The sequence below is a fragment of the Heterocephalus glaber genome, unplaced genomic scaffold (genome assembly GCF_053883595.1).
Source record: "Heterocephalus glaber isolate CG9 unplaced genomic scaffold, H.glaber_assembly_v1.0 deba00001504, whole genome shotgun sequence".
Classification (NCBI taxonomy): Eukaryota; Metazoa; Chordata; class Mammalia; order Rodentia; family Bathyergidae; genus Heterocephalus; species Heterocephalus glaber.
Genome location: NW_028258324.1, coordinates 46,775,327 through 46,792,599, shown reverse-complemented (window position 1 = coordinate 46,792,599; position 17,273 = coordinate 46,775,327). Strand labels below are relative to the sequence as shown.

The 17,273-nt window shown below is 39.6% G+C and overlaps 1 protein-coding gene and 1 non-coding gene across 13 annotated transcripts in view; one reads left to right on the top strand and one right to left on the bottom strand.

Annotated features, from left to right (window-relative positions):
- The window catches only part of Gpr160 (G protein-coupled receptor 160), a 38,834-nt gene that overhangs the window by 12,127 nt on the left and 9,434 nt on the right, over nucleotides 1–17,273 (bottom strand). For 3 of the 12 annotated variants that reach the window (XM_087186505.1, XM_087186508.1, XM_087186507.1), the window contains exon 3: nucleotides 12,548–12,680. The exons of the other annotated variants lie outside the window; for them this stretch is intronic. The gene's annotated coding sequence lies outside the window, so the exon portion shown is untranslated. The remainder of the gene's footprint in view (nucleotides 1–12,547; nucleotides 12,681–17,273) is intronic. 12 annotated transcript variants of the gene reach the window in all.
- On the top strand, nucleotides 1,392–4,674 carry LOC101722910 (protein PBDC1). Its single transcript, XR_002393071.2, has one exon. It is a non-coding gene; the product is annotated as a protein PBDC1 (transcript).

Below are 17,273 nucleotides of genomic sequence, written 5' to 3'. Positions count from 1 at the left end.
AACTCATGTATAGTATGAGCAAGAAACAAATCTTTGTTGTGTTAAGCCGATACAATGGCTTTTGTGATTATTATGGCTTATGGTAATATAATTCCTTATTATTCTCTGAATTCTTTGAAATGTTTTATTAACCTCATGTGTTAATAATTCTTTTTTTTTTTTTTTTTTTGTACCAGGGATTGAACTCAGGACCTTGCACTTGCGTGGCAGGCGCCGGAACCACTGAGTTAAATGCCTGCCCCCCCCCCGTTTTTTTTTTTTTTTTGTTTTTTTTTTTGTACCAGGGATCGAACTCAGGTCCTTGAGCTTGCGCAGCAGGCGGCAAAACCACTGAGCTAAATCCTCGGCCCAATGTGTTAATAATCTTTAAATACAAAAGCCATAAAAGGGCTGGGCACCATGGGGCCAGGCCTCTCCTACTCAGCCTAGTCCTAATGCTTTTGTTTTGTTTGGTATGGGGATCACATTTGGGTCCTTGTGCTTGTGGGGCGGGCAGCAGAACCACTGAGCTAAATCCCCGGCCCTGGTCCTAATGCTTTTCTGGCTGCTCTGAGTGAATTCAATTCTCCATGGTGGGACCTTGAGAAGCCGGTTTAAATAAACCAGACATTACACAAAACAAAAACAAAAAAAAGCCATTAAAAAGTAACTTTTAAAAGCAACATGATAGCCAGGTATGGTGGTTCATGACTGTAATCCCAGCACTTGAGCGGCTGAAGCAGGAGGAATGCTATAAATCTGAGGCGCCAGCCTGGGATACTTCAAGGCCAGCCTGAACTACATACTTGACCCTGTCTCGAATGGCCCCCACCAAATAAAAGCAACACTATAAATGTAATATATTTGGCAAAATATTCAATTTTAATTTTTTTATTTCCTAGTTTAATCTTTTATTTAAAAAGTTATTAGTGGGCCGGGGATTTAGCTCAGTGGTTCTGCTGCTTGCCTCGCAAGCGCAAGGTCCCGAATTTGATCCCCGGTACCAAAAATAAATAAATAAAATAAAATAAAATAAAATAAAAAGTTATTAGTATATGTTTGCAGTACCTAATGATTACATTCACATTCATCATGGGGAATTGGTACATGTACCTAACACATCTCAATTCTTTTTTTACCCCCTCCCCCTCCACTACTGGTGTTTTTTCCCTTTTTTTTTTTTTTGGTACCGGGGATCAAACTTGGGACCTTGTGCCTGCGAGGCAGGCGGTGGAACCACTGAGCTAAATCCCCGGCCCTCAGATATATTTATCTTGTAAGTCTCTATCAAGTTAGTTATCATAAACATAGATCAACAGCTAGACTAACAGGCAAAAAAAACATATAAAGCACATAAGACAATTATATTAAATCATTGTACTTTTAGAGACATTGGCCAGACTGAATTACAGTAACTTTTCTTTTTCTATTGTCTGTCTTTCATCTTGCACTTTATTTTATTTATTATTTTTTTATTTTTGGTACTAGGGATCGAACTCGGGTCCTTGGACTTGCAAGGCAGGCAGTAGAACCACTGAGCTAAATCCCTGGCCCCTGCACTTTATATATTGGATTTCTTATTTAAGAGAAACCACGTGATATTTAAGTTTGTGTGTCTAATTTACTTGATTACAGTCTCAAGGTGCAACAGTTTTCCTACAAATGACTCAAATTTATCCTTCATGGCAGAGCAGTACTCCACTGTATATAAATACATTTTCTATATCCATTCATCTGTTGATGGACATACAGGCTGCTTCCAAGATTTAGCTATTATAAATTGTGCTACATTGCTGGCCATTCAAGAAGTGCAAATTAAAACAACACTGAGATTTCATCTTACTCCAGAAAGAATGGCCATCATCAAGAAATCAATAACAAATGCTGGAGAGGCTGTAGGGAAAAGGGAACACTTCTTTGTTGTTGGTGGGAGTGTAAACTGATACAACCACTATGGAAATTAGTATGGCGATTCCTCAAAAAACTAAAAATAGAAACTCCATTTGACCCAGCTGTAACCCTTCTAGGTATCTTCCTGAAAGAGTTAAACATTTTTTTTTTTTTTTGAGACAGGGTCTCACTGTGCAGTTCTGGCTGGCCTTGAACTCACTATGTAGCCCAGGCTAGCCTTGAACTCAAGACAATCCTCCTGCTTCAGCCTCCCAAGTGCTGGGATTACAGGTGTGTGCCAGCACACCTGGCTAAGGACATCATATTACAGTAATACATGCATAACCATATTCATAGGAGCACAATTCATAATAGCTAAATCTTGGAAGCAGCCCGTATGCCTATCAACAGATGAATGGATAAAGAAAACGTTACGGTCAGTGAAGAAGGGCTGGCCATTTGGAGCTATCCTCATTTCCTAGCCAGATAGCAGGAAGCTCAGTGCAACTTTGTGGAACTGCTTCCTATTGATCTGATTAAAACTTTTGATGAAAATGAGCTGAAGTTGTGATATGCAGCTTCAGTGATGTTGATGTGAACAACTGGAGACAGCATTTTATTTACAAGAATGGCTGCTGCCTGAATGACCCTATCATTCACCCTTCTGGAAGGCTGTGCTATTGACAGTCACCAAGAAGCAGATCTAGTTACTGCCAGTTTATCAAGGGGATATCCTGTGTACCCAATAATGGATTTGCTGAGCTTTCGTTCCAATGGTCCTCAGCTGTTTACAGTAGAGTAATCTGACATTCCTGAAAAACTGCCGAGAGCTCACACATGCTTTAATGGCCTTATCCATATGAAACTTTTGAAGATTTATAAGAGAAGCTTCTCATGGCCGTGGAAAATGCTCAAGTATTTGAAGGGGTGGATTAAGATCTTCTTCCTCAGGGCCACTGTCCATCCAGCACATCCATCCATGTGCTCTTCTACATTATTATTAATTTCATCATTTTATTGTTGTTTTGTTTTTTTGGAACTGGGGATTGAACTCGGAACTGTGTGCTTGCGCGGCAGGTGCCAGAACCACTGAGCTAAATCCCCAGCCCAATTTCATCATTTTAAATGGGCTTAGTTTGTGGCACCCCAAAATGATTATAATAGTAACATCAATATCAAAAATCACTGTAACCGACAGTAATAATGGAATTTGAAACATTGCAAGAATTTTCAAAATGTGACACAGAGAAACAAAATGAGCACACACTGTTGGAAAAGAGATGTTGAGGCTTGTTTGACGCAAAACTTCAAACTGTAAGACACAATATTTGGCTTCCTTGGCTGCAACATGGACAGTACCAGTAGAATGGAAGAACCGGTTTCGGCAGAGGTGGTGTCGGTGGCACAGGCTCTTTCTCTCCCAGCAGAGTCTTTTGGCAATGACCCGGACATTGAGATGGCTTGGGCCATGAGAGCAATGCAGCATGCTGAATTCTATTACAAACTGATTTCATCAGTTGACCCACGGTTCCTGAAACTCACCAAAGTGAATGATCAAATCTACTCTGAATTCCGGGAACATTTTGAGAAACTCAAGATAGATGTATTGGACCCAGAAGAACTCAAATCAGAATTGGCTAAAGAGAAGTGGAGGCCATTCTGCTTGAAGTTTGATGGGAGTGTAGAAGACTTTAACTATGGTACTTTGCTGCGACTGGATTGTTCTCAGGGCTACACAGAGGAAAATACTTCCTTTGCTCCCAGGATACAATTTTATGCCATTGAAATTGCTCAGAACCGAGAAGGCTATAATAAAGCAATTTATATCAGTGTTCAGGACAAAGGAGGAGCGAAAGGAGCCAATGAAGGAGAGGCTGGAGGAAAGAATGGAGCTGACAGTGGAGAAGAAGAGAAAGTAGAGAAAGGAGCAGATAGCAGAGGAGAAGAGGAGGGAGTCACTAGAGAAGGAGAAAAAGAAAACTGACAAAGGAGAAAAACAGAAAGAAAATGACATGCTAACCAAAGCTGTGAAGCATCTGTGTAAGGTAGACAGGGAGTAGTACTCTGTGGTTTTTTTGTTGTTTTTTTGGTACCAGGGATCGAACTCGGGTCCTTGCGCTTGCACAGCTAAATCCCTGGCCCAGGGAGTAGTACCCTGGAGGCTGTGACTCAAATGAGCCTATCAGTAGCGCGGTGCTACTTGCCCAGACCCCTTTGGTTAAATGTATGTCTTTGTCAGTTGAAGGACACTCTAAGGACATCTGCCTAGCCTAATAATCACAAGCTGCTGTGGTTGTTCCCTTGTATGAACAGACTTAAAGACTATTAGTGGCAAGAAATTGCTCTTAGTTCTTATGATCATCTATATATGTGACTTCTAAAACATATGTGAAGTTATTAGTTCAAGTTTTTTTCAGGTTTATAATCTCCCCACCACGTTTTATGTAAAACGATTGATGCATGTATCTTAACTCTTGTCACTGTTTGTTGAAGTTTTCTTAACCTCTGAAGTTGTACCTGATCCTAGGATTAGAAGTCTTCATATAAAAATTGATTGCTGCTCTTAAAAAAACCCCCACAATATTTGGATGCACAATAAAATGAGGTGTGACTGTATATATACTTTGTTCCTATTATTAAAATTCTTCTAACTGGGTGTGGTGATGCACACCTGTAATCCCAACACTCAAGAGGCTACATAGTGAGTTCAAAAAAATCTTCTAACTATATGAATGCATTTAGTATTTAAACTAAATATACCAAAAAAAGTGAAAAAACTAAGTTACCTACAAAATGGCTCAACTATCAATTATACAATATATTCATTTTACTTTAAAAAACTATGTAAGTTACCTCCAAAGTGGTATAACTGTCAACTATACAAACAAGTTAAGTACTGTATTGTTTACTTTTGAAAGCTTTTGTCTTTAATGAAAATTTCTAACAGAATTCTATATTAAGCTAAATGGTCAATTAAGGGTAGATTAATGAAAAATGAAAAAAAATGATGCCACATACGCAACAATGCTTGCCTCACACAAAGTTCTTAGGAAGCAGGTGAAGGAATATTCCATCAAAATGAGGGAATAAACTGAGAGAAAGAACTGGGATCAGATGCACCAGAAGAAAGGAAGAAGGGTCCCAGGGTGAAAGATAATCTAAATTCATCCAGAGATATTATATAACCAATTAAAATCCTGTGTTTGAGGACTATTTAATGAACTGTGGATAATACAGGAAATAAATAATATAAAAAACTAGAAATAGCACAATTTTATTTAAATGTATGCAGATTGGATGGAAACATACCAAATGTTAACAACAGTTAGCCTAGGTAGTGTGGTCATATAAAATTTCATTTTATCTCCACATTTTTCTACTGTTCAAAAACTGCAATGATTTTTAATTTTGTAACTGAATAGCCATTTTACTAAGTAACTACAATAGCATTATTTTATCCACAATATTAAACAGTAATAATACTAATAGTCCATATTAATTTTTCCATAATATTGTCCATTATAACTTTTAAAAAATCCAAGACCCATCAAGGATCACAATTTGTCACATCTGTTTAGTTTTTTTTGATCTAGAATAGTCTGACTTGTTTCATTTCGGTTTTGATCCTTCATGACACTGACAGTTTTGAAGAGTCTAGACCAGTTATCTTCTCTCCTAAGATTTTTTTTTTTCCCTAGTACCAGGGATCGAACTCAGGACATTGCATTTGCAAGACAGGCTTGGTGCCACGGAGCTAAATCCCCAGCCCTCAGGCCAGCTATCTTCTAGATGATCACACAATTTGGATTGTCTCATAGTTTCCTCACTATTAAACATTTCTGGCAAGAACACCATCCAGGTGACATATTCCATTATCTGTCTGTCTTATCACTGGTCATGTGATATTTAATCACCTGATAAGAAAGTGTTTTCCATATTCTCTATTGTAGACATACTGCTTCCATTTTGTATTCAATAAGTAATTGTTACAGCAATATTTTGAGACAGACCATCCAGTTTCACAACGAAGTATCACCTAATAGTTTTAACATCCACTTATCATCTTTGTCTGAATTTTACCATATTTGGAGTTCTAGAACTGTGATTTTCTTAGTCTAAGATTCAATCTGCTTTTAGAGCTGGAAGTGTGGGGGTTTTTTTGGTACTGGGCATCGAACTCGGGACCTTGTGCTTGCAAGGCAGGCAGCGGAACCACTGAGCTAAATCCCCAGCCCTGAAGAGTTTTTTTTTCTGGAAATACATTGTGGATTCACTGATTTTTATTCAATGTGTTCAACCCACTGCCACCATTGTTTTTCTGAATGCTTAAAACTTCCCAAGTACAGGAGATGTACCTCAGTAGCACAGTGTTGTCTAGCATGCATGAGACCCTGGGTTTTGATTCCCACCACCATGAGGGTGAGGAGGAGGCTTCTCAAATTTGTCCTGTGGAAGTTTCACAAGCTGGCTCCTGTGTCTTCTTGATATACCCATATTTAAGCACTTGCTTGATTTCTGGCACCTAGTTACTTCTGCTGTCCTTGAGTTATTTTCTCATGGAGCCTGACTTAGTTGCTCTCCCATGACTAGTACAAAATACCCAACACCTACAAATTAGAGGACAGATTTACTTTGCCTCATAGTTTCAGTCCAAAGTTGGCTAGTTCCAAGACTGAAAAGCATGGTGAAAGGGCCTGGGAGAGGAAAGCTGCTTACATCATGGCAGCCAAGAAGAAAGAAGAGATGGGAAGAAAGGTAGTGGGGAAGAGGGAGAGAGCAAGAAAGAGAGAGGGGGAGAGCAAGAGAGAGGAGGGAGAGGAAAAGCCAGGGACAAGAAAATACTTTCAGGTCACACACCCAGTGACTCACCTCCAACCAGGCCCCACCTCCTAACAGCATATTCAGCTGCTGAACTCATCAATGGATGAATTCACTGATGAATATAGCACCCCCGTGATCCAATTACCTCCCAAACATGAGACCTTTTGAGGGATATTTTAGATCTAACCATTACCTTCCTCCTCTGGCCCCCAAAAGGTTCATATCTATCTCATTATGTAAAATGTATTTAGTCTATCTCTAACAGTCACGAAAGTCAACAATTCCAGCACTGCTGAAAAATCCAAGTCCAAAGTCTCCTTCTCAGACACAAGGCAAACTCTTAGCTCTGAACCCCTAATAATAAAAAAGATTAGGCCCTTCCAACATACAGCAGCACAGGGTAAACATTTCCACTCCAAAAGAGAAATAGGAGAGAAAAGAATGGGAGCAAAGAAAGACCAAAATCGAGCAGGCCAGATATTAAATCCTAGAGCTTAGTGTCCAGCAAACTGGGCAGTTATGGTGAGATGAGCTCCAAAGAGTTTGAGCGGCCCTGCCCCTACGGCACAGCCAGTTGCAGCCTTGTGTCCTCTCTCTTGGGCTGGCTCTAGTCACTGCCTGCAACTTTCTTCAGCAGACTATCCACAACTCTGGCATCTCCAACTTCCTGGGGTCTGCAACGCACTTTTGGCTTCACTTTCATAGGTTCACACACTGCTTCTCAGGAGGACACTGTCTGGTCTCCTAGGCCTTTCTAGGAATCTGTGTGGAGGCTTCCCTGACCCCACAACTCTATCATTCTGCATGCCTGAAAAACCAGCACCATGTGGATGACGCCACAGTCTGCCACCAGTGGGAGCAGTAGCTGGGCGCCATTGGATCATGGCTGCACTGGCCTCTGCATGCCTTGATGGCTGACCATGGTGAAATGAATCCTGGGAAATTAATTCCCCAGGCAGCCCTTCTTGAGTAAGCAGGGGGTCTAAGAGTGCTCTTCTCAAATGAAAGTTTTACAGCTTTGCACCCTTGAGCCTGCAAAGAATGGGGTCTTTCTGATTCCAGAGATGTCTTCAAATCATCTTTCCTATTGTCCCGATGCAAAGTACTTGGCTTCTTTTTAATGTTAATATTCTCTGCAACCATGCTGTCCATGGTTCCAATGTTGTAGGTGCCTCCTTTCTGATGAGGCTTTGAACTTTTCACATCTGCTTTTTACTCCTGATTTTCACCACAGACCTTGCTAAAAAGCAGCCAGCAGTACCAATGCAGCAGCCACCAGTATCCAGGCTACAGCCTGAATGGTGATGGACTGCTTTGAAATTTCCACCATCAGATTAGTTCACTGCCCTTACTCTCAGTCTCCTGCAAAGTCTAAAAATACGGGCAAAATGAAGACAGATTTTCTGCCAGGATGTAACACACATGGTCCCTAGTCCAACTGCCAATGGAGTCCTTGTTCCTAACTGAAACCTTCTGAGGTCTGACCAGAATCTTTCATCAATCTCTGCTTATAGCATTCTAAGACTTCTCTAGTCAGCAACTCCAATTCTTTCCAAACTTCTTCTACAAACCTGTTCCAAGGGCTTCTAAACCACATGGTCACCTATAGTCAGCAACAACCCCACTTTCCTCGTGCCAATTTCTGTTAGTCAACTTTTCCATTTTTAGGAAAAAATATCTGATGCTTGCAACTTAAAGGAGAAAGGGTTTATTTTGGCTCACAGTTTCAGTGCAAAGTTAGCTGGCTCCAAGGCAGAGAAATGCATAGGAAAGCTATTCGTGTAATAGCAACCAGAAGCATGGAGAGAGGGAAGAGAATACACCCTTCTAGATCACATACACACTCCACATGAAAAATGTGTCATCAATGTAACTGCTATTTCTCAGGGGCATGGCAGAAACTGTTAGCTGTTAGTGTTCCCTTCTTTTTCCTAGTTCCCTCGTTGGATTATATTTTTCCCAGTCTCCCTGGAAGTTAGGAATGTCTATAATGACTGATTGCTGGTCAACAGGATGGGAGTAAATGTGATATAAACGACTTCTGGGGTTGAGCACATTTCCCTTCCTGGGGGCAACCAGAGAAACTCTGAAAGCACATGGTGAGCAGCCACTGTGTCCCTAGTGTGCACAGCCACCCTGGACTATTACATGGGAGAAGTAAACTCATACTAGATGTGAGATATACAAGGTCTATTTCTACAGCATTTTAGCCTATCCTACCTTCATATAAGATAGCTCTTGTTGGTTTTCTCATATCCTTCTGATCGTGCTTCATATATCCCTGGTTTTTTCTCCTTTTTTTTGGTACTGGGGATAGAACTCAGGACCTTGTTCTTATCAGGCAGATGCTCTGCCGCTGAGCTAACTCCCCGGCCCTCTATCTCATAATTTTTCTCCACTATGCCTCCATCCTCCCAAGAATTCAAAACCATTCTTATTTTCCTATATTTTTCAGAATTTCCAACATTCATTCAACATTCAATACATTTCTGTATTTACTTCATTTATAGTGAGTTCATGGCTAGCTTGTTGAACAACCTTTATATTTCTTCATGTAGTTTCAGACTGGAAGCTCATTTTGAGTAAGTTTTGGATTGTTTTATTTTTCCCAGTGTCCCATCTTCCCTAGGTAGTTTTCAGTCCCTTCTCATAGTTTTAAGATGGTGTGTTACCTCTCAGTTGTAATATCTCAATGATACTGCACACCCAGGCCCTCGGCTGGGAAAGTGGCTTGCATCAGCTTCTTGTCCTCACAGTTTGTTGGCACAACCTCCAGGGGCCTATTCCGTCCTGTGAAAGCCATCTTTCCCAGTCCTTCTCTAGAGGTTAGTGTTGAGGGAGAGAGAACTGGCATTCTAATTCCTACCTTCTAGCAGGCGGCCTGGCTCCAACTCCTTTCTATAAACTCATGTGGACATTTTTACACACCCCTCCCTCAATTCCCTCACCTCCGTTATCCCCACTTAAAAGGCATGCAGCTTGAGTCTGCTTATTTCTGTGTACTGCAACTCATTTTCTGGGTGACAAGGATGACTACAGCCTAACCACAGTACATCTACTGCTGTTCTGTTTTTTTAACTTTTTTTTTTCATGAAGTTTATTGGTACATTTTAGGTATACATGATTACAGTCATTATTGGGAGTTTGTACCTGTATATGTTATATCTTGGTTCTTATTTTTTCCCATTCTCTTCCCTCCTTTCAACCTCTCTACCCCTCCCTATTTACATAAGCTTTGTTTCTATTTTTTCCTTTTTCCCCCCTTTCCTTTCCCCCATCCCCACCCCTTAAGTTCCCCTTCCCCTTTAAACGTTTTCTCCGTTTCACAATATCTATTATACATTTTGGTTCTTGTTTACACTTTGTTTCTCACACATCAGAAACAATTCAGTATTTACATGTGTGCCCTGTTTATTTCACTTCAGAGTATGGCCTCAAGGTATATCCATTTAGCTATAAATGTCTTTAGTTTGTCTTTCTTTATGACTGAGTAGTACTCCATTTTATGTTTTTATTTTAATTTTAATTTTTTTGGTACCAGGGATCGAACTCGGGTCCTTGCGCTTGCGAAGCAGGCAGCGAAACCTCTGAGCTAAATCCCCAGCCCGATTTTATTTTTTTAAATACCCACATCTTTATCCAATCACTAGTTGATGGACATTTGGGCTGTTTCCAAGTTTTAGCTATTACAAATTGTGCCGCTATAAACATGGGTGTGCATATATCGCTGTGGCATGATGCTTTTAAAATTTTCGGGAACATACTCAGAAGTGGAATAGCTGGGTCAAATGGGACCTCTAATCCTAGTTTTCTGGGGTATCTCCACACTGATTTCCACAGTGGTTGCACCAGTCCACACTCCCACCAAGAGTGGAGAAGGGTTCCTTTTTCCCCACAGCCCTGCCAGCATTTGTTATTGATTGATTTCTTGATAGCAGCCATTCTTTGTGGGGTGAGGTGGAACCACGGTATTGTTTTCACTTGCATCTTTAATGAACAGTGATGCTGAACATTTTTTCATATGTTTATTTGCTGCCACTTCTTCATCTGAAAAATATCTATTCATTTCAGATGCCCATTTTTGGACTGGGTGTTTAAATTTGGGAAGTCTGATTTTTTTAAGTTCTTTATATATTCTAGATAGTAGACCTTTGTCTGAGAACAGCTGGTAAAAATTTTTTCCCACATTGTGGGTTGTCTCTTCACTCTATTGGTGGTTTCTTTTGCTGCGCAGAAGCTTTTTAATAAGATCCCAGTTGCTGATTCATTGTGTTAGTTTGGTTGTTTTTTGATATGATAGCTTCCAGTGCTGTTTCAAGCCACAGTTATTGTACATCTTCACTGACTATCTAAACTGGAATAGTTTTCTTGCTCTCTTGCAGCTCCCCATGTAAGTTTTGTATACGACATAAGTGCTTTACATAGTTCTTGTACATCTTAATGTTGCAAATGATGTGATGACTTCATTTTTGCCTGCTCTCAGCCTTGTGTAAGAATTCATAACCAGAAAAAAAAAAGAATTCATAACCAGAGCACTGATTTATGAAATGTGGTCTTCTGCATATACCTCATTATAGCTACTGTGATGGCTCAACTGCCTGCCTGGATTCATGAAGAATCAGGGGCTTTTTCTGTCAGGAATATCCACAAAGTCAATCATTCTCCACCTTGAACTTCCTACTCAGAAAACTGGTTAGCCTTCATTCTGCTTTGTCCAATTCAGAAGAACCCAATTTATCCAGGTTACTTTGACTTCTGTTTCTAATATTTCTGGCACACAAACAAATGTATACACTAATACATCCCCAATCATGGGGGCCCCAGACTGACCTTTGAAAGGTTAAATGATAAGAAATATCCTGCTCTGGCCCCATAGCCTTGATAATGTCTCAGTATGACCCTCCTACAACCTAAATGTGGTATCATCTGATCTAAACTATGTTTCCCTGGGTTGTTGATGATGATGATATTCAGAATTAAATCAACACAATGAGAAAGTTAGAATATATGTGCCTTGCTTCTTCCAGTCTTACAGTGTTTTGAGAAAATTAGGTTACACTGATATGATTATTATTTTTTCCATAGAGTTACCATTAATTTTCACTCAACACCTTATGTTTGCTTACAAATAAACATTAGGGTGATGTATATTTTCACATATCTGTCCCTTACAATGTGATTGTCTTATTTATCTTTTCATAATTTTGGTGGAAACAGATAATTAAACAAGTACAATGTTTAGAATTAAGTGCAATGTTTAGAATTAAGGATATGGATAGTTTGTTGACTGGCACAGCATTTAGGTACCAAACTTTACTCCTGCTATAAACACACAGAAATAGTATTTTTAAAAGGCCTGTGTAGGGCCAGGGATTTAGCTCAGTGGTTTCACTGCCTGCTGAGCAAGCGCAAGGACCCGAGTTCGATCCTTGGTACCAAAAAAAAAAAAAAGGCCTGTGTAGCACCTCTGATGCAAGGAAGCAGGCCCATGCTGCTGTGCAGTGCAACCATCCGCCAACTCCAAGACAGCTCTACATTCTGTTTCCCCTCGGCACAGAGCAGCAGAGGCGTAGATTGACTGACTGACTGACCTGATCCTGGATGAAAACAGCCAGGGAGAGAGGGTAAGCTCAGAGGACCAGAAGACGAGAGGGAGTGGGACAGACATAGACCCCCCCACCAAGAGGAGTAAGCTCAGGTTGAGAAGGACCCTGGCCCTGCCCTCCATAGAGAGCAAACATAACCCATGAATGTAGACATTAAGTCCAACAGCCCACTTGACCCCTGCCCTGTGGCCTACATCCAGAGACCAGAGGGCTGACACACTTCCCACCTACCAACATGAGCAAGGACATGCCTTGGCTTGGATGGTCACTACAGTCTGGGGTGAACGGAGGGGCCTCTGGCGCAGGGAGAACACTTCACAAACTCATAGGCCCTAAAGGTAGGTGGAGAAAATCGTGACTTGCTGGATTCCAAGACTGCAGATCCTGGAAATAAACCATTCATTCAAAAATACAGAAGGGAAACACACACACATACACAGGAATTTTTTTCTTTGATATAATCTTTTAAAAATTTTTTCTATTTTTCTCACTATTTTGTCAGGTTTTTTTTAGGGAGATCAGGGTTTCTTATCCCTTTTTTTGCCTATTTTTCTCTTTAGTTTCACTTCTCTGTCCCCTTTTCAACTTTTTTTCTGTCTTACTGTTCATTTCCTATATTTTGTTGTTTTTCTTTTTTCTTCTCTTTCTTGCTCAGTCTTTCCTATAACTGTTTTCTAACACTACTAATTTCTTTTTACTCCTCAATAAGACCCCCTACACCTCAGTTTCTCTCCTTCTCATATCCCATTAATTTTTCAAATTTTACTTTCTTTATTCTCTGGTTCCCCACCCCTTTATCTTTACTAGTATAACTATTAAGCTTTATGAGTCTCTAGATAGCTGGTTAACTTTACGCTCTTACTGCTGAATGCTGTTCTATTGTTAGTGGAGATAAAGTTGTTCCATTTAGTAGATCTTTACTGTAGGTCAATAGTAGGTCAATACTTGATTTGTCTTAAGTGTCCATACTATCTATTATAGATCTCTTTTCTTTGGTTAAGGGTGGTACGTTATTGGTCCTTAGGTTTTTGTCAATATCCAATTTGTCATTGATACAATTACTGTTCCTGACTGGTGACATACAGTAATTGTTCTACTAACACATTTCCCCTGGCTTGAACCACCAGTGATACATGCATGAATGTCCCATTGGGTAGACTGAACCACCTCCAGTGGTTAGCTATTTAAATCAGACAACGGAATTCAAATCAGAGACACCTGGCAGTAAGACATAGGAATTACAAGCCTGTAATAAACATGTTAATTAGTTTTCTTAGGATACTATGATCTAGATTACCCTGGGGCCATTAATAATACTGCAGACCATACTTGCAGAACTGGGAACTGGGCCAAATACAGTACAACTTTTTCTTTCAAGTAAATGGAGGTGACTGGATCCTGGGACAGAGGCAAAGTCCAATAACCACAGAGGGAACCACTGAAAAGCATACATTAACTAAAGAAGAGGTCTCCATACTAGCAACAAAGTTTGCCACTATAATGAGCCTTCAAGCCTACACACACACACACACACACACACACACACACACACACACAGAGCAAAAACACAGAAACATAAGACAAGGCAATAAATTGCCTCCAAAAACTCCCAACTCCCCAAAGTTGATCCATGAAGCATTAAAGGAGAGAAAACCAAAATCATTTGAAATGATAATAGAGGAGATAACAAAACAGATCAATGGACCCTTCGCAAGCTCCCAGAAGATATAAGTAAACAGATAATGGGCCAAATGAACAAAACAATCAGCAAGTCTACAGAAGAACCAATAAAAAGCAAAACAAAATTATGACACAAAACATGAATTACCAGCATAGAGAAGAATTACAGTTGGGTGTGATGGCACATGCCTGTACTTCCAGCCCTCAAGAGGCTGAGCAGCATCACCACAGGTTTAAGGCCAACCTGAACTACAAAATGAGACCCTGTCTCAAAAAAAAAGAACAGAATTAGAGTCCATTAAAAAAAAAAGGCTCCAAATAGAAATTCTGGAGAAATTCAGGAGATTAAAAATTCTACTGAAACTATGGACAGAAGTGACCAATGTGAGGACAGAGTGTCAGAACTAGAAGACAAGCTATTGTTGACCAATTAGATACACCTTAGAAACAACAATATGAAAAATGGATCCAACAGTTCCTAGAGGACACGAAGACAACTAATGAAGATTCACTAAAATGTATATAAAAAAAACCAGAAGACAACACAAATGTCATAAAAACCTGTTTACTGAAGTAACAGCAGAAAATTTTCCAAACAAGGGACCAATTTAATATACAGATATCCAAGGAACATAGAACCAAAATAGGCACAATCAGGAAAAAACCTCTCCATAACACATCATAGCTAAAATCTCAGAAATCCAACTGAAGAACAGAATATTAAAAGCAGTTAGAGAAAAACAATCACTTATAAAGGAAAATCCATTAGGATTACAGCAGTCTCTTCAACACCAACCTTAAAGGCCAGAAGAACTCAGAGTGAAGTGTTTAAAGCACTAAAAGAAAACAATCTCCACCCAGGCTGATATACCCTGTAAAATTATCTTCCAAAACTCATGCAGAAATAAGATACTTTCATGACAAAGAGTACCTAAAGAAATTCAAGACCTCCAAAGCAGCACTCCAAAAAATTCTGAAGGATATCTTAGAAAGAGACAATGAAGCTAACAATGACAAAAGGTCTAATAGAATAAATAATGCCAGATAGGGTGAGCAGTTAAGTAGAAGCGAAAGAGAATCAACAATAGGAAAATAAGGTAATGACAGGAATAAGTCAATATCTATCAGTAATAACTAATGTGAATGGTCTCAACCTCCAATTAAGAAACAGACTGGCAGGTTGAATCAAGAAACAAAATCCAACAGAATGCTGATACAAGAAACACATTTAATTAAAAAAGAAACTCACAGATTAAAAAAAATCAAAGGATGGAAAAAATATTCCACGCAACGTGAACCTGAAAATATTAGAAAGAGCCATGCTATTTTCAGACAAAGCAGACTTCAGGGTAAAGTCCAGGGCTTCCATGACCTCTCGGGGTACACAGTCTCCAGGAACCTCCTTGTGTTGAGCAACAAGGAAGCTCTCTGAACCCTATCCTTTGGGGATTTTGTGGAAGTTTCTTTACGTAGGCATGACTCATTACATCACTGGCAACTGGTGGTCAACTCCTCCTTCAGCTCCTCTCCCCTCTTGAAGATCAGAGGATGGGGCTACCCTGAGGGTGTTAGCTACCCTGACAACCGGCCTCCATCGGAAGGCAGAGTCCAATAACATCTTCTTAAGACAAAAGCAGCTCCGTACCCTAGAAATCTCAAGGGACTTAGAAGCTTTATACTAGACACTCCTATCACTCCAGAAATTACAAAGGTCTTAGGAGCTCTCTGTCAGAAATCAGGGTCAAAGAACAAATAGAGAATTAAAGAATACCCTACCAACCCTATTTACAAAAGTTTTAGGAGCTCTATGTCAGGAACCAGGGGCAGAGACTAGTATATATATTACTTATTATTTCACATTATTATCAGATTAAACATATAATGACCTGGAAAGCAGCAATTAATAGAAAACTGAGCTCATCAGTCCCTCAGATCTCACTTTTTAAGTCCTTGGCAACAGTACTTCAGACATACAGTATATATGCCAACTTGCTCAATTCCCATAAACACTTTCCATTCCCGTCAGAAAATGTAATATACACACTTAAGATTAACTTTTTTAAAGTATTAAGACTAACGGTGGGAATTTAAGACAAGTCTTTTCGGGCAGACAGGACCCTCAAAACAAGTAACTCTACCTAAATACATATGGTGCTTTAACTATATTATGGAGACTGTCTGATTCAAAGTGTCTAAATCATGCTCCTGAACCTACATTCCATGAATGCTGCCACAATTTTCTAACATCAAAACTAATAGTGGTCTTTTCTCTAATCTGAGGTGAGGAGAAAGTGCCAAAAGATGAAAGAGACATAGTTACTTCAATTGAACAAAGAAAAATAAACATAGGGCCATTTTGAGAAATGCAGAAAAAAAACTGATAAAAAGTCCACATCCATTCATGATAAAATACCTCTCAGAAAACCAGGGATTCAGGGCTTCCTTAAACTGATGAATGACATCTATTATAAATCTACAACAGTCATCACTGTACAAGACTGGCCACTTTCCTCTAAAAATTGGGAATAAGGCTAAAGATACTTGCTCCTACCACTTCTACTCAACATTTTAGGATGGCTAGCCAGCTTAGTAAGACAAGGAAGAAGCATGCAGAGAGGCATACAGATTAGAAAGTAAAACTATTTGTAGATGATATTTATGTATACAGAACATCCTAAATTATCTTTTAAAAACTCTACTGGAATAAGGAAGTTTAGTAAAGCTGCAGGTCACTTGAAAATCTACAATTTTAAGCCAGGCATGGTGGCACAGGCTTCTAACTGCAGCATTCTGGGAGGATGAGGCAGGAGGATAACTAAGTTTGATCCTAGCCTGAGCAACTTAGTAAAATTCAGTCTCAAAATAATAGAAAATGGGCTGGAGATATAGTTCAGAGTTCAATCTCCAGTACTGCAAAAAACAAAACAAACAAAAACAAAACCATAAAATAAAACAAAAACAAAAAATCTGCATTTCTATATACAGCAGCAATTAGAAAATGAGGTTAAGAAAATAACAGACTCAAAAACTCAAAATACTAAAGAATAAATTTAATAAAGGCTAAATGCTACAAAATACTGCCAAAACAAACTAAAGAAGACCTAAATAGACAGCAAGATGTGGCACAGTGGCAGAAGTTTAGTCATGTTATTATGAGGTTTTCCTGGTTCTCTGAACCTTACAAGGTTCATCTGTTCTCCACTGATTTCCAGTGTTTTTCCATGGTCACTCACTCACCTCAAAGTGCACCTATACATACATCTGTTACTTTGGTTCTCCTTTGTGGAGAGGAGGTGA